This window comes from Bactrocera neohumeralis, chromosome 6, assembly GCF_024586455.1.
Source record: "Bactrocera neohumeralis isolate Rockhampton chromosome 6, APGP_CSIRO_Bneo_wtdbg2-racon-allhic-juicebox.fasta_v2, whole genome shotgun sequence".
NCBI lineage: Eukaryota > Metazoa > Arthropoda > Insecta > Diptera > Tephritidae > Bactrocera > Bactrocera neohumeralis.
The window spans coordinates 60,139,806-60,158,251 of record NC_065923.1 but is presented as its reverse complement, the minus strand read 5'-3'; the positions used below and the strand labels follow the sequence as shown (position 1 = coordinate 60,158,251).

Below are 18,446 nucleotides of genomic sequence, written 5' to 3'. Positions count from 1 at the left end.
TAAGCATAAATACATGTACAATATATACACACACATATACCATATGTATATAGTACATAACTTTGCATGCGCTTAGGCTTATGACTTCTTCTTCAAGGTTAGTTGACGTAAATGTTTAATGTTTCGTAACACATATAAAAAATACCACCAAATTATTTCACACTCAAGTGCTGAACACATTGAGCGCGACAGACTGCAAGCAACATCTGTCAAATATTAAAATACACACGTTCTTATGGACACAGTTATTTTGACAGCTGCACGACTACACGACTGCAGGCCGACAGTTGTCGCTCTCGCTAACTTCAAAATATTCGTATATTTGCCAACAACAGTAGGACGACAGTAGAGTTGACAGTAGAGAGATGAGGTAGAGTGGTGTTGCCACTAGTGTGTAAAATGTAAAATTATTCAAAGCTCTAACAAACCTGACGTTATTTTACAAATAAAAGCATAAAATAGTTCTATTATATCATTTGTAATAACAATTGATAATATAAAACAAATAAATTCACCTATTTACCTATTTTTTGCTTACAAAATTTCACTTTGAACAAAATATTAAAATTACATTGAAGTGAAAGGCATTAGTATGGCCAAAACAAAATTGTGTACATACAAAATGGACAGCTGTGTTGTCTTGTGTACATGCCGGCCATTGTTATGTCGCTGCCTTCTAACAAATGTTCATGTAGAAAGATTCACGACGCCATTTACAGTTCACTGACATATATACGTGGATAAGTAGAAAACATGGGGACCTGAATTTCTACCTCTTCCCAAATATTAAGCGGGCATGGGTGCTTCAGAGGCTATCTATATAAATTTCAAAACGACGTCAGTCCGTATTGCTCGATGTGTACGGAGTCAATAGAAGACTCTGAGCACGTGTTCTTCCATTGTCCTCGGTTTCTAAACATAAGGGAAAAGTTAGAAACAACACTAGGTGATAGTTTAACGGTGGAAAGTTTGACTGCACTTATGTGTCAGTCCTCTGAGAAGTGGAAAGCTGTTCGCGAAGCGGCAACTTTCATCATGACAATATTAAGACAGATACAACAGAATAGGCGTCAGTCCGTCTGTGCTATAGAGGAGACGTAAAATGTCTTGTCACTCCCATGAAGTAATACCTTATCTGGTGGTTCCGTGGGAGAGTCTTGAGTTGGGAGTAGGTTAGGTTTAGCGGATTAAAGTCCCGCACTCCGGCTTTCGATGCTTCCTCCTACTATAAAAAAAAAAGTTCACTGTCGTGCTGCCATGTCGTGTCGCGCTCGTTGTGTTCAGCACTTCACTCAGTGTTCAGTTGAGCAACTATCTTGGTGTTTTCCGATCAGAGGAAATAAATGTACTGTGATGCACGAGTTTCCGCAATGATTTTTTTATCAAGTATTATATAATATGAAAATTCTAACTTGAAAACTAATTTTTTGACAATTTATAAATTAAATTACAAAATTTAAAGGGATAAAGCTTTTTACCGAATGATATGTAAATGGTTACAATACAAACTTCAGAGAGCAAAATTATTAACAAAATTTATGTACTGTATTACCACCTGTATAAGTCTATAATATAATAGAATACGTATACAAGCAAAAACTAAACAAATATTAACCGATAAAAACTTTTCTTCTGATTTTATTTATTCTTTACTTCTTATAATTGGTGATTATCATCTTGTTGCAGGCTTTGTTGACTGCTTTTTTTAATTTCAGATTTGCATCTTGGTACTTTCCTGAAAAATCTATGATCTTCGTCCCCGAACAATACACATACATATGTACCTATGTATACTGCGAATATGTATGAATATAAAAAAGCCCTTGTTAGTGTCGTTCAAAAAGTTTAACTGACGGACGCCTAGTAGTTGTGTTGAAACCGTAGTATCCGTATTATCATGGCTGTTTTTTTTTTTAGATTAAGGTTAGGTTCAAAAACTCCTCCATCTATTTTTGAAGAACGTTAAGTTAGTTAGTCATCCTATAAATATTTAGATTGAGGTTAGGTTCAAAAACCCTTCCATCTGTTTTTGAAGAACGTTAAGTTAGTTGTCATCCTATAAATATGATTTCGAAATGAAGCAGTTATGTTCTGAAAAGCTCATCATATAGTATGACCTATTTGGAAAATAGTATTGAATTTTAGCAAAAGGCGATTTTTATTAGAGCAGTGATTGGTAATAGATATTTCAATAGACTTTTTAAGATTGGAAGGAAATATACAAGTAAGAAAAAATTTCGAATTTCGTTGGATTTCTCTCTAATCCTGTCTTTTCATTTTGTTTTCTCTAAAATTATATATATGTACATATGATATTATATTTTTGAAATTAAATACTTTCATGTTTTGTAAGACCGATTTCCAAAACTAAAATTTTTTCTCAGTGTAATTTATATTTATTATATTTATGCATAGTGTTCACTTGGTTCCAGTCTTTTGAGAAAAATGTACTTTATTCGACCATTGCTTCGTCTTTGTAATATTTGTGAATCTTATAAGCGCAACTTTGTACTTTTCCTAAGAGGGATGGAACTTTACGAAAACCTCATTTTAGGTTATTTTAGCGTCGCTATGGATATACCGCGTCAAAAATCAAGGTTTATATAAGCAAAGACCGTATTGAGGACTTCTTCCCTTAATATTCTATTAAGCTCATTTTTATGGCATCACTTCATGCCGTAGAGTCCTCCTCAAACTGAAGCTGGAAGATCAGCTCTACAGTATACATTCGAAATATTCAGTGATAGTTGTATGCAATCTACACATACTTCTGGGGCAAAAAATTATTAAGACTAAAAATAGGCCCAATATATGTAACTTTCTTACTAAGTTCTCCATTTATTTTGCGGTTGTATCCGTATCTAACACATTTCTATTTTGCTCATCATATTTGTAATGTATCTGTTTGTCTATCATGAGACCATATAAACACCTGCGTTATTATTAGAAATATGATTCGAACTCCATACAACTACGGAAATGAGTAAGGCTTGCTGGAATTATAACTGAGATGACTAATGTAGCAAATATTGTACGATGGTATATATATGTATGTATATTTGTAATTTGTAAATACATAATATCACAAAAATAATATAGGGATTTGATTTGCGATATTAAGGAAATAGGGCGAAAATTTAGTAAGCACATTTTTCTTTAAGTGTGTGTTCTTTGATTTTTATTAAATGTAGAGAGGGAAAAATATGTTTGAACAAGCTTTAAAAATAACTTAATGAAATTATTTGTTTGAATATTTAAAATTTAAATACAATTTTAGTAATTAATCTCAAATTAGGATTGTTTACTATTGAAATTATTGTGACTTGTTTCATAGCGTTAATCTTAAAAATAAAACGAATTATTTTTTTAAGTCTTATCCTTTGAATTGCTTAAACTATACGATTTTATATAAATTTAGGGCAAGATTGGAAAGGTTTAGGGTGTGCCTTTTAGCAGACAAAGCTCGGTTTTTCCATGAACACATGCGTTCTTTTTTTAATATTTTCAGTTAAAGCCGAAAAAATAGGAGTCTATATAATGTTGAACGGGAATAAAAGTGAAAAAAAGTTATCACAATTTAAATAGTTTTAACCTGAATTCCTGTCTAATACTTTTTAGATATTTTCTGTTAGAATTCAAATATCAGTCGGATAAATTAAACTCTTGCAGTAACAATCGATTTGAACTTTGGGAAATGTTATTCTTTTTTACGTCCACCCTAATATTTAACACCTAAAAGTAATAATAAACACATACATACTATATACATATAAAATGAAAGTAACATATTTAATAAAATATAGTGCTGTGCCGCACTTTTATAACTTCTCCGCACTCCTACAATTGTCGGCTGTAAAAGTTCAATACTCTTCTAAGCTTGCTCCATAGATTATACCCTATTTTTTCCAATAAAAAATTATAGTATTTACCCACTTAAGTAAACAAATAAAACTGAAATAATTCTGAAACACGCGTGGGTGTGTGTAGTGCATCGGTCAGGCAAGTACCGTTAGTAATAATCATAGGTGAGTAAATAACCAACAATAACTACAACATTAAAAATTTTCTTTACGGAACTGTGGCTTCGTAAGAAATATTATTTTACTCATGCAGTACCTTTGCGCCATACACTTTTTTATGAAAATATTTAAGTATATGTATTGATGCATATTTGTATATATATACATATGTACGTGTGTTTGTGTGCGAACTATGCTTATCTTTCAATTGATTTCCTTGATAAGAGCCGTTGAAAAATGAGCACAGTGTTGATAAGATAGCACATTTCTTTTTCAGTATACTCACACCCATGCTACACATTCATTCATACACACAACCCGCGACCGCACAATCGAATGCATTGAGCAACACTTTGACTTTTGTTAATACCCAACATTAATGTTTGTTTACAATTAATTTTTTTCTCTCTTCGTTGTTGTGTTTTGTGCTTTATTTAGAACTATGCGCACTTAATTGCGTTTCTGAGGTGAAATGAGTTCATATAAATATGAGTTTATGCAGCTGACTATTAGCTGTAGATGGGATTTATTACGTTTGTTGAAAGCGGTTATTTTCAAACTGCAAAGCTAAGTCAATATTTGTGCAAGAAATAAAGTAAAAATAAAGAAATTAACTCAAAGTCAACAATTTGTGGGTAATGAGTGTACTACAATGGGTTTTACGGCGTGCTGGAGTGCTGATTTTGCAATTTTGTGGCCATATTTGGTTTTATTTGGAGTTTCTATTTATGATGTATGTCATATGCAAGCTTTATATCTGTAGAAATTCAACGCTCTTTTAAACCTAGCGCACTTTTATATTTATTCTTTATTTATTTATTACTAGATCTCGAATTTTTTGGTAACAAGAAACGGAGACTTTAGATTTCAAGGTAAAAAAAATACTTTTTTGTGAATTTATTTCTCAAATCTGGATTGAGTAATTTTATTCGGACCTTTTGTACATTATAGAGCACACTTTTGACAATGTAAGATAATTTTTTTATGCAGAAATATTGAGGCATAAGCCGGTCACAGATATTCTCTCAGAAACACTTGAGAAAAAAGGCCTTTGCGGTGTTCACCATAACTCGACTGGAAATTATGCGAATATAAAAATAATCAAATCTTCCCCCCAACGTTCTCTGATAATTTTTTTTGCATTAAAAAATTTTTGGCGGCTATCTAAAGTGTAAACTGTTATTTTCCACTAAAAATTCCGCCATTTTGTGGGTGGAAAGCACCCTTATTGAAAAAAAAATTATTTAATAAACGTTGGGGGACGGTATTTTATATGCTAAAAATGTGTTCAATGTTTGAAATGAATCGAACAAGTAGTTTTGAAATGACAGTGAACACGGACTTTGAAAAAGTAGTTTTGAGAAAAACACGCCTAAGGCTGCACTTCTATCCCTCAGCTGTTAGAGTTAGAGCGTTAAAGGCCAGGAGACTAATAAGACGATAACTTTAAGAATATTATTTCTATCGACTTAAAATTTTAAGGACATATTTTTGAAATGTTAAACAGTAAGATAAGACAAAAAAAATCGATTCGAAAGTGAAAACCCCTACCCCTCCTGAAGGCCGCAAGTGTAAAGAAGAAACCAGTATTAAATGCAAGTTGCTGATGAAAAGAAATGAAGAGAGGTATTCAAAATGAAGAGAAGTATTAGCTTGGAATAATATGTTACCGGTAATCATTACCACATTCTTAATTGCGTTGGATTGCCGATCGAAAATAAAAACCCTTGGTAAATAAAAGTCCGAATCAATTCCTATAGCATATATCCGAAATGGTGGATCCAAAAGGTGACCTGAAAAAGCATGGTTTTCTATTTTTAACAAATTTGCTTACTGCAGAATAGTTGATATTCTATATTCTAATCGTAGGCTTCATCGAGATTTTTTAAAAGCTCGTAAATAATCTGCTAAGCTTCTCACTTTTGGCTATGGTTTTGACTTATGGCACTGTTCGCGCTATCTGGAGTAGATTTAAACCTTAAGGAGTTCATCGAGTTGCCAGTTTAGGTTAATAAATTAGTTACGATCTCTTTTTCACTTTATAAGCATAGTATATTTATACAATAACTAAAAGAAAATTAAATTATCACCCAAGTATTTTTGTGGAGGTAGATCTATGGTCACCAACTTTCTTTAAGGAGAGTAAATGTAACAATTAGAGATTCTTACTTAAAATCTGCTAGATCTTTTGGTGCTTGGTAATGAGATGAAATTTTGGTAATTAGTAACAAGGAGCAAGTTGTAGCTTTAAATGAACTGATGTAGTTTTGGAAGATATGAACTAAGGTGCAAGCACCAAAACTTAATATAACAGGTGAATCACTTCCAAAAGAGTCGAAACCATGTTACCGAAATGGGTCCATACCTACGTATATTCTACTACGTTACCGAAATGGGTCCAGACTTATTCATAGGGTGAAGGATTATCAACTCGGCTTGGGGAACTTGTTATATACAACTTTTTATAACAACAACAACATAAGTTCACAATTTAGAAAATAAAGTACCACCATTTAATTAACAGTACTGTAAGTTACTATAATAAATTTAAAAATATCTATACACACCACTTTATCAACTCATAGCCCTGGCAGACGGCAACGTTAATCCGGATTAACTGCACACTTAATCAGATCCAAACAGTGTAAATGTATTAAGTTTGCTACAAATTATAAGTACTATAACCATGACTATATAAAACAGCTGATCGAACCAACTTTACGGGCAAGACGGTTTCCAATTAGTGATGCTCTACTATAACGGCACAACCAAACCTATTAAATGAATTTTGTTACGGGTATGGCGTTATGGTATGGCACCCATAGTTGAACCTTTAGCCGGTTTCTATATGCGAAAAGTAGTCGCTCAGCTTTTGAGATAACGTTCTGAAAATTTGTATACGTTCTTTTCCTCAGAGAGAATCTTCATTTGTCGAAACCACTATAGGATATGGCTGTCATTGAAATTTATCGATCAAAATCAAGTCCTGGTATGAGTTTTCTATTTGACAAGATACATTCACGAAATTCAGTATTGAACTTTCTTTAAGGAATTGCTAAAATCTCCAATCAAATAGTTTAGATCTTACCAATTAAAACAACTAGGCTAGAAAGAACTAGCAAAACGTTTTCAATGGACGCCTACATTGCCGGAACTAGTTATAGCTTCTGTGTATCCGAAATTAATTTTGTTTCATCTTTTTTCATTTCGCATTAACAAAAACAATAATAAAAAGCAAAAGTTCATCACCTTTGCACGCCAAAAATACTTTTCTTTGCAATTTCATATTGCTTTTTGAAGCTTTTATTGTTGTTGCTGCTATTATTATTATTATTGCTGTTGTTGTATTTGACAGACAGCCGGCAAAGAGCGCTCGCCAACCTTGAGCACGCTCCATGCTCGAAAATAACAAAAGTAAACAGCGCAAAATAGAAAAATACAAACAAATAGAATAGGCAGACGAATGACAGCAGAAAGTGGAAAATGAAAAAAAAATTAATGAAAACAAGAAGAACATTTAACTGCAAATCTCGAAACTTTGCTAATTAAAAATACAAAATTATTTTCGACGCAGTGCAATGATGCGAATGCAAACTTGCAAATGTGTTTACGTGCGCTTGTGTGAGTGTGTATATGTTTGGGCGGTGGTGGGACTGTGTGCGTGCAAAGTAAAAGTGTAGCGAGTTGATAATAAATAAACGTCAGCAGTCGGAGATAACTAGCAAAACAGTGCTAAATTCACGTTGTTGTCTCGTAAAAATTCATGATATCACATCAGCAGGTTGTTTTTGTTGTCGTTGTTGGTTTTTACGTTGTGGACGGGGTCATGCGATAAGCAAAATGATACACTTGCTGGAAATACGGGTAAAAGTATGGAAAAAAGCTCATTAAAACTTACACTAATTATCCACAAAATGCAGCAGGGCAGCGCTGGTCGGATAACAGCACGTACAAAAACACAACACCCCAACAGCTGATGTTGCGTAGATGGAGTTGCAGTACGCCTGTCGGCAGCAGCTTGTCGCTGATTTCGCACGAGTGGGTGCGGACGCGCCAAATGAATATACAATGCAGCGGAGTTGGTCAGGTTTTTGCAACCCTAAGTAAGATTGATATAGCACCTTCTATACATACATATGTATGTATGTACATGTGTGTTGATACAATTTTTTCTAGCGTCTGGTTATGCCGCAATGCCCGAAGTTACGCGCGTGTTGTTTGATGCCTATTGAAGGGTGCTTGTTTTACAGGCACAGCATGTTTTTGTTGTTACCGTTGTTTTTGTTGTAATGTTTTGCTGTTGTTTCTGCGTTTGAATGGCAAACTTTTTAATGATGTTGCTGCAGCGCGCTTTGAGTTGTTGAGAAGAAAACGCACACACCGAAGAGAAAATTTTAAAACAAATAGCTGACTCGTGTAACGGGCACAGCTAAGAAACTTCACAATTTTTTTGTTCTTATTTATTTCTTCTATTTCTTGCGCGTAAGTTGTGTTCGTTGGTATTTTTTTCTGTGCTGTTTTTTTATTTGTTTTGCAATTTGATTTCTTGCCGCCTTGCCGTGCAACAGACGCGGTTGGCATAAAACTGTTAACAAATTTGTCGATTTTTGTTGCAATTTGTTTGCCACGACGGCTTTTACTAGTGAAATTAAAGAAAATTCTGTGAATGAAAGGCGAAAACTTGTTTTCATTAATTGCGCGCTTGTTAAGGCATATGCGAGCTAACACGCGTCATTGCTTGACGTGTGTGCTTGTTTGGAAATGTGAACCGGTACGCTAGCTATGCTAATTGACTGCGCTGGTACGCTAATGAAGTTATTTAGATTTATGTATATAAGATTGTATAGATTTATATAAAATATTACTTGACTGATGGCTTGAATTAATTACTTATTTCTAATATTTGTTTTGCGTCAATTTATTATAACATTTTTTTCTTAAAAAGCTATTAAAATTGTTATAAACAAATTTCAATTAGTTGTATTTACTTACTCAAATATTTTATTTGCAATTTGTTCTTAATGCTTTAATTTCCTGGAGAAAATTCTCCGAAGAAATAATGGAAGTCTTTTAATGCAACAAATAATTTATTTATAATTGTTTTGTTTACAAAAATCATTCTCTTGAGTGCTTACTTTTGTGATTTTAGATAATTTTCTGTTTAAAAATTGTAATTTCTTTGTTTTGGCAACTTTATTAGTTTTAAAAGTTTTGTTCAAGAAACCAATTACGAACTTTTCTTTTAAACAATTTGGCTTAAATAAGTTTATTTTTCACTCTTCTAAAGAGAACCTTTATTTTGCCGAAAATAAATGAAATTATTCTGAACTTTTCTAAACAATTAATTTTTTAATTTAGCTTGTATTTTTAGAAATATTTTTTCCTTGCCGTGAAGTAATTTTTTCTTTTTGCTTTGAAATTTTATTAAAGTTGTCATTGATTGGTTGTGATAATTTCTCGTCCCGAAATTTTAAAATACGAGACAAAAAATTATAAAACATAATAACTTTTTATTGAACATTAAATTTCATAATGTGGGCTTTTTAAAAAAATGTATATACTTTTTAGTGCATTTTTATATTTTTTTTATTTGTGGCTTACGCCGATTCCGAGAGAGAATAGTTTCTTATTATTTTGCAGAAAAATATTTTTTGAAATAGTATTTTTCCAAAGATACTGTAATCATGTTTTATTAATTCCATTTATGTAAAATAATATATGTATACTCTGTATTTACATAAAATAAATTTTGAATTATTTTGACATTTTAATGAAATTTTTATTTAATTCGAAACTAAATATCAAATTATGTATTAATTTTTTTTTTCAAAATTTCAAACTGCAAGTAAATGTCTTTACATTGAATAAATTTATTTATATTTATTTAAATATAATTTTTATATTTTTCACATTTAAGTTTTAAAGTGTTTTTCCGGGAATCTAGGTTTATGTCTCTTTATTTGAAAATTTTGATAAACACTGGTGCAATTCTGGTAGTTATTTGTGCAAAACTAAATAACTTCTTTGAATAAAAAAATACATTTTTATAATCTGCATACATATTTTTTACTTAAAAAAATTATTTTTTGAAATATTTCTAAAAATATATTCTTTTGAAAGAAACGTTTAATTTTTATTGCATACTTTTTTCTCCTTTCTTTCTGTTTTGATATAGAAAATTTTCATGAAAACGCAGTTCTAAAATTTTTGCAAACAATAAAAATTCGAAATGCCATGCATCTCATACCATAGTTATGCAAAATATTTTGCCATTGCCGGTCTACGCCCCGCAAAGGGGTGATCAACAAACACACAAATAAACAACAAGCCCCAGCAGCAACGGCGGCACAGCTGTGAAGCGGCTATGAGTCGTCAGCTGAAAGCGGCAGCGAATGGCGAGCGGCGCTACCGCGAAACAGAATAAAAACGTGCGTTCAGAGGAACCGGCCCGCCATAGAAAAATAGAAGAGCAAAAACAAAAAAAGAAACACACACAAGTAATGTTACGTATAGCTGATGGCTTGCCTGTTGTTGTTGTTTTATATAATTTTTATAGTAACACAGCGTACCGCTTTAACGCACACATACAATTATGTTTGCGTTCGTATGTATGACTGTGTGTGTTGTAGCAGCGTTCTTACTACCTCTTCCGTTCGTCCGCAATTATATTACAAACAAGTTTTTCGCTTTTCACCCTCGAATTATGAGATCGAAAACGACCAATTTACACACACTCACTCACAAATTCACTTCGCTGTATGCATGTATGTTTGTATTCACCATACACTTCATATACACGTTACGACGGCCGCTTACTGCCTATTCGTCGCTGGCGTCGTCACACGCACGAGAAACTAAACACGGTCGCCGATACGTTTTGTATCTGCACGAATGCACGAATAAACGACTACAATTCGGCGTGGCAATAACGTCCACTCACGTTCACGTACACCGCTCAACTGCCAGCGTCAGCGCTGCCAATGCGTGTCTGTCCGTCCGCGGCTATGGTATGGCATACTCGTCGCTATCGGTGCAAATTGCGGAGAATCATCGTTGCGGCAGCACCAGTGACAGCAGCACAATCGTGAGATGATAACAAGAGCACGAGCAACGGCGGTAGTCAACAGCCAAAGCTAAATTTTCACGAGCGCAAAGGTTGCCAGCGAGACTTTGCCAATTGGCGGCTCGTACATACGTCGTGTATATGTGTGTGTGACAAGAGGAGCTGTTGCGCCACGAAATGCAGTTTCTCAGAGGGAGCTGAACTTGGCAATGAGAGACAACTCACACGGGAGCGCACGTCAGAGAGCGAGAAAAGTTTTATCTGAGCTGCGAGAAGTGAAAACTTGGCGCACTTCGGGAGCATGTGAGTGTCTGCTGCGGCGCTTTGGTGTGAAACTTCGCTAAATAGTGGGTTGCTAATGCGCTCTCTCAGCGATGCAACTAACTGTTTTAGGCGTATCGGTGCGCATGTTTGTGTGTAAGCGTTGGCTGCAATTCCATTGATAAAGAATGCATTGCGAATTGACTGGGCGGCGAAAGCTATTAACAAGCGGTTATCAATGCTTGAGGTTCCTACGAGTATTTAAGTGCCTGACGATGAAGACACGTTAGAAGTTGGTCAATTAGGTATGGGTTAATTAAAGCTGTTGTTAATGGACGTTTTCTTACCAATCCATGTTAAGGTAAAAAAAATTTTGCTTTTATTCGAAGTATCAGTGCAGAATGATCTAATTAGAGATCAGTCTTAAGATAATATTCCGGACTTAACAAATATGTAAGACACGTGGAACTCCATCATCCCTAAAGAGTTTCGGACTTCGTTAATTAAAAAGATCCTCCATAAGCGATAATCTTAAAAAACTTTAATTGTTTAGAGTTCGTTTTGGTCATACTGAAGTTTGGGTTTGAAGTACATGAATAATAGAAAGAAAGAGAGGTGAAGGTTTTTGAAAATAATTTGTTGCCAAGTAAAAATTCTGGTCCCAATATACCATTGTCCCAAAAATTGTAATTGATTGATCATTAGATCCTGCCTTTATGTTGCATTGATTTTATGGAAAAAATTCGCTTTGTTGTAACGGTATAAATCGTTTATTCATAATTTAGATGAATATGCAAAGCTGATACAAAGATCTGAGAGCAATTAAAATGAAGTTATCGATAGCATAGTGCAGAGTATTTCCGTAAATTACGAAGTTCCGAATTACTAAGGCTCGATTTTCTGTTGGAGACGTTTCACCTTCTTCGAACAGTTTTGACAATTTTTGCGTGCTTTCTCAGTGTTTCAGTGGACATTTCATCATCAGTATTTCTTTAAACTTGTGAAATTTTAAGATTTTTGTAATTCTGAAATTACTTATCTTTGAGAAATTTACAACTCATTTTTTAAGAAGATCAGTGGATTTTTCAAATCTCAAATTGATATTCAGAAAAAAATTCATTTGATTTGATAAGTTTTGATAAGTTCAAAAATTATAGCTTTCTATTGCGAGTACTTTTACATATATTATATATAAATTAGTTAAAGGCGCTTCATTAATTTAAAATTTTCACAACTTTGGAGAATGAACGCACACTATCACTCATATTTTTAAAATAGTTCCAGAATTCGTGTTTAATAACGTAAAGCAAACTTGGTTCAAACAGCATTTATCATAATTCTGCAGTGAAACAATATCGGAAGCGTTGATTCTCAATTTAAATTATCAGAATTCTAAGTTTTTGTAGAACTTAAAAGTTAGTTTGTTAAGGTTAAGCATATATATATATCTTAAGGCTGATGTACATATGTATTAATTTATCCAAATAGCTAAAAAAAATATATTGGGTTCTTAACTTAAAAAAGCCTTCAATTGCTTAATTACTCGAGAGCATGTGAAATAATTTGCACAGTTCACTTGCTTTCATTTGCATTTCTTTATATTTTGCCAGTATTTCTCTCCCAAACAGAACTCTACCGAACTTCTTTTTTGCTATTTTCCCTCCTACTCACCAATGCGCTCGCTTTTCACGCCCATTTCGCGAATTCCACAATTTCTGCTCCCGTTAAACTCGCATTCTCGCAACTATACCGTCTTGCTTGCATTTCCCGTTACATGCTCTCTGGACTTGCACAGCTTTTCCGTAAGATGTCGCTTGTGCTAGAAAAATGGTCAGTCGGTTGAGAACGTGAGAGTGTGTGTGGCATATTTTTGTTTACAAACACTGTATGTGCGCTCTCAAACAATTTTGTTAAATTGTTGATGGAACTTGCTTGCTGCCGTTCACCCACTGCAGCTTTGGATTGTCACTCATTCGCCACTGTTGGATGAGCTGGGTTGCCAGTGAGCTGCTGCATGGTGTTTATAGTTGTGTTGTTGTTTCAATATTTATAGCGCAGTAGTCACTCGAAAGGCAGCACAAGCCCATTAGCTACCATAAGCAGTCAGCTGATTGTCACCAGGTTCCCACAACTGCATATACATACATACATATGTATTTACTTCGTCTTTGAAGTCCTCATTGTCGGCTTTACTTTGCTGCTTTGAATTTTACTTACGGTAGGCGCTACATACCAGATTTTCGTTTTGTTTTTGTGATTCTCTAAGCGCTTTTCATATTTCTCCGCATGTTTTCCCTTTCAATTCACATTCGCTTTTGACGTCTTTCTTTGCTCGTTGAACGTTGATTTTCGCGTGTAATTGCCTGCGCATAATTCCGAATGCAACGCGGCACTTTATAGGAAAACACGTCACACATATATGTACAGATGTATATATGTAGATATATACATATGTAGATAAGTATTCATATAATATATCGCGCATATGAATTCATGTGCACGCTGCTTGCATGCAAAAGTATATTTCCACTTGCATTGCATTCATTTCATATTTTTTATTCTATCCCCTCATTACTTTCTACGATTTCTTTTTGTCAACATATGCGTGATTCCGTGTTCCCTTCATTGCTTTACAATTTCCCCATTAGTAGTGCCTCTAGCGCTGGTAGCAGCCGCACACTTTCATCCCCAATTTTTCCACTAGAATAGTTCGAAATGTTTAGCTACACTGAGGTAGTGAGGTATTTTAGTGACATACAGAATTATTCGGATGGAAATATACTATATGTAAGTATATTATTTGTAAGAAAACTAAAGGTATTGCTTGGTTCACCAAGAACCATTCTAAGCCGAAACAGTAGAGTACCGACTGCTACTGATCTCTCAGTGTAACAACAATCCGCTATTTGACATCGTTCATTGATCCTCAGGCTCTGACATGGACCTTGAAATTTTAAGGTGTAAATTCGCCTTGTAAGCATACGTAATCCTTCATCAAACTTCCAAACGACTTTTCCGATTAAACAAGTGGTTAAACCGAGAATAGAGTTAAATTATAAAGTCGACTTGACCAATTACCGATTCGACCATCATCAACAAGACCAAATAGGAACTATTAAAACAAGTGGTCGATTTATAGACAGCCAAAAACAGCCCATACATCCGTTTATTCAGTTTTTTATACTTCGTCTTGAAGTGACTGGCTCGAAACTGGTTTTGGAGCCGTAGTGTTTTAGCAGTGAACCGTAGAACAATTTCAGCACACGCGATTTTATAGAAAAACAACTACCAGCTCTAATCATCTGAGTAGAAGTATCGGAAATACTATCAGCTTATGCTTATAGCTATGTATTAACTATCCATATATAGTATATAGATTTTTCAATACTCACATCTTAATAGAGACGAATTATTTTGTAGACAATATTGTCCTTACTCTTTTGATTGAACAATTCTGGAAAATTTTGCACAATAAACTTAGGCTAGCCTTGGATTTTTAAGCAGTGGATTTTGTCTGCAAGATCTTGAGCTGAGTAAAAATTGGATTTGCTGCTAATTTTCTCCGTGGACATTTTAGAGGTTTAATGGAATGACACCTATACACAAGGCCAACGTTGTTTTTGGTTCGTATCTAAAGTTTTTCAAAGATATTCGTTAATTCTTGAATATTTCGGTTTGACCTTACAAGTTACTTACAAAACTGGTCTACGCGTGGCTTATTGGCCTGCCAGTTTAACTTAACCTAACCTAATGGAGAGGTTATGATCATTTCCTGCAAACATCAATCAGGTTGAAAGTAAGCTTACGATTTTGGTTGAAATTACTAAGGAAAATAAATGTACCTCTGATATATGTTCCTTTATTATGTTTCAAAACTAATTCGATTAAGAAAAAAAGCCATTTTTTCTTCTTTTTTTTGTGAGAAGCTTAACGTTCCACTATTCTCTTACCATGTGTAGCTCAACTGCACTGTTGCCCATACCTATGACATTTTAGCGCAAGCATATGTACATTCATCATCGGTACACTTTTCTCCCACCCATTTATTGTCGCTTGATAATCTCTAGAAAATATTCCCTTATAAAGCGCCCATTAGGCATGAATTAAGTCATAATTGTATGAGCAGAATGGTGATGAAATGCCGAAAATGTGTTTTTCTTGTTTTCACGCTGCAGGCAACACACATAATACAAATACAAGTAAACGGGTCATCATACCATATACATATGTATATAGAGATGTATAACTTTTTAAATGCAAACGCCTCGCGCCTCTCGTCCTCGTGCTTAGTCCAATTAATGCATGTTTGTGAGCGAGTGTGTCTCCAATGCATCTTCCGAGTTATACCTTTGTTGTTGCATCTGTCAAATTAGAATGTTTTCATCCTTCTGTAGATTATTTTGATTGCACTCATTTATGTTCGTGTTACCAGAAATTTATTAGCAAATAAAATAATTGTGATGCGGATTTGATGGATGTTCTGCTTAGTGGATATTTATATTCATTGTGGATAAGTAAAGAAAGATTTCATACTTAATAGGTATGTAACTCAAACCAAAAAAAGGTTTATTTCATACATATTTTTTTTAAATTATTTTAAAGACTTTAAGGGTTTTATTAACAGATAAATCAAGTACTCGCCGGGTTTCATCAAGGTACCTCACATACAATCAACAATCATATGGAGTAAATCAGCCGAATGTTCGGAAATCCTGTTATTAGTTATATGGGGGTTAGGTCAAGTTTTTCCAATTTTATTCATTTTAAGCACAAATATACACTCTTATGAGTAAAACCCACTATCTCGCATTGAAATAACTCACATATTTGCCGATATATGCGGTGTAAAGGAAAATTCCAAAACCTTTGTATAATGTACACGCAACTCTTTTTTTACACGGTTTCCTTTTACTCGGATTTGAAGTTACACGGTTGAGAATTTTTTTTTTTCACTGTCTTGTAATTATTGCTGAAATGAACAAACATAGTAGTAACTGGGAAATCCCCTTATTCGATAACTCTTACTTACACATTTTGTTCGCATGATATTTACATTGCTAAAATGGATATCTCCAGCGATGATACCGACTTTAGTCCAGTTCGTCGCAAACAACTGCGCTTGTTATCAAGTAGCGTCAAATAATTATGTGGCTATGTAAATACAAGGTCTGTCGCAAATGAAACAGAACTTTTTAAATATAACTGTTTCTGCGGGCGCCACCTATTCGTGCGTATATGAAATAAAAAGTTTGATCTCTTGTTGACATTTCGTAAAAATTTTAAGACAATTGGATAACTGCAATCGATGTTATCGATCAAAAAGTGACAGCAGCTTTTGGTCATCGGTCGTAAAATGCAAAGAGCAAATATTAAATTTTGTTTTAAACTTGGGAAAACATTTACTGAAACATTTCAAATGATGAAAAAAGTTTATGGTGATCAGTGCCTATCCCGTAGTAATGTGCATGATTGGTTAAGCGATTCCAAGAAGGTCGTGAGGACCTCTGTGACGATCAGAAGTCGGTCGTCTTCAGAAGTCAAAAATAAAGACAATTGTACACCGGGAGTTCGTCTCACCTGGCGAAACGATTAATGCAGTGTTTTACCTTGGTGTTATGAAGCGTCTTTTGTCACGCATTCGTCGTGCTCGACCACAATACCGTGAGGCAGGGTCCTGGCGCCTGTTGCACGATAATGCGGTGTGTCATCGGTCGACGCTTGTCACTGATTTTTTGACAAAAAACTCCATATTAACCATTAATCACTCACCCTACGCACCTGATCTGGCACCCTGTGATTTTTACCTATTTGGAAAACTTCATTTGCCCATGAAAGGACACTGGTTTCAGGACATTTCAGCTATCCAAAAGGCGATATTCTCTGGCGATACTATATGTACATACATCTTTGAAAGGTCATAACATAACTTACAAAACGACGCTATTCATTATTAGTTTGGATATTGCGTTCAACATGGAGTTCACTAACGCCGAAATTCGCGCTATTTTACAGTTTTCCTTCATTAAAGCCAAATCCGCTAGAGAAACGTTCCGTGAGATTAATGGTGTTTTGGGGTACGGTACTCTACCACTTCGAACTGCAGAGAAATGGTTTCGACGATTCAGAGCGGGTGAAAACGACATCATGGATAAGCCAGTCGACGGAAGACTTGTGACGACGAATACCGATCAAATTATGGAAAACATCGAGTTAGACCGGCATGTGGCATCTCGTAATATCGTCCAGAAGATGGGAGTTAGTCACCAAACCATTTTAAACCATCTACAGAAGGCTGGATATACAAAAAAGATTGACCCGACCGAATCAACGCTTGCGATATGCTGCTGAAACGGAACAAACTCGACCCATTTTTGAAGCGGATGGTGACTGGGGACGAAAAATGGATCACATACGGCAATATCAAGCGAAAACAGTTGAAGCGAAGCCCGGTGAATCATCCCAAACAGTGGTCAAGCCGGGATTGACGGCCAGGAATGTTTTGCTGCGTGTGTGATGGGATTGGAAGGGAATCATCCACTATCCTCCCATATGACGCTTAATTCTACCATCTACTGCGAACAACTGGACCGCTTGAAGCAGGCGATCGACCAGAAGCGTCCAGAATTGGCCAACACGAAGGGTGTAGTGTTCCGTTCAGGACAACGCCCGACCACACACTTCGTTGATGACTCGTCAGAAGCTACGGGAGTTCGGATGGGAGGTTTTATCGCATCCACCAAGTGATTACCACCTGTTCCTGTCCATAGCGAACGCCTTTGTTGGTGTAAAGTTGAACTCAAATAAGGCTTGTGAAAAGTTGCTGTCCGAGTTCTTCGCTAGGTAGTTTTTAACAATACCGTTATATGGGGAGGTTATGAGCGAGATTATAATCCATTTTCACATTGTCGGTAGGGGTTCTTATAGGATTTATCTTAAGCGAATTTTGCTATTTTAGCTTTAATGATTTGAGAGACATGTATATTACCAATAGGGAACGGGGAAGTGCCCATACTTCATTTTTAGCTTACAGGTTCCCTTGTTACTCCGATCCTTTTATTAAAATTACTGTTCTATATCTTGATTTAATGTTTCGTTATTGCATT

General features: G+C 34.9%; 1 protein-coding gene across 14 annotated transcripts in view; it reads right to left on the bottom strand.

Moving 5' to 3' along the window:
* LOC126763169 (insulin-like growth factor-binding protein complex acid labile subunit) overlaps nt 1–10,987 on the bottom strand; it is a 182,786-nt gene extending 171,799 nt beyond the window's left edge. For 5 of the 14 annotated variants that reach the window (XM_050480440.1, XM_050480439.1, XM_050480447.1 and 2 more), the window contains exons 1-2: nt 10,589–10,987; nt 7,918–8,658 (exon numbers count right to left, since the gene is read on the bottom strand). The gene's annotated coding sequence lies outside the window, so the exon portion shown is untranslated. Of the gene's footprint in view, nt 1–7,917; nt 8,680–10,266; nt 10,519–10,588 lie in introns of those variants that run through there. The other 9 variants (XM_050480435.1, XM_050480434.1, XM_050480433.1 and 6 more) reach the window with 9 other exon arrangements.
* Nucleotides 10,988–18,446: the final 7,459 nt, after the last annotated feature.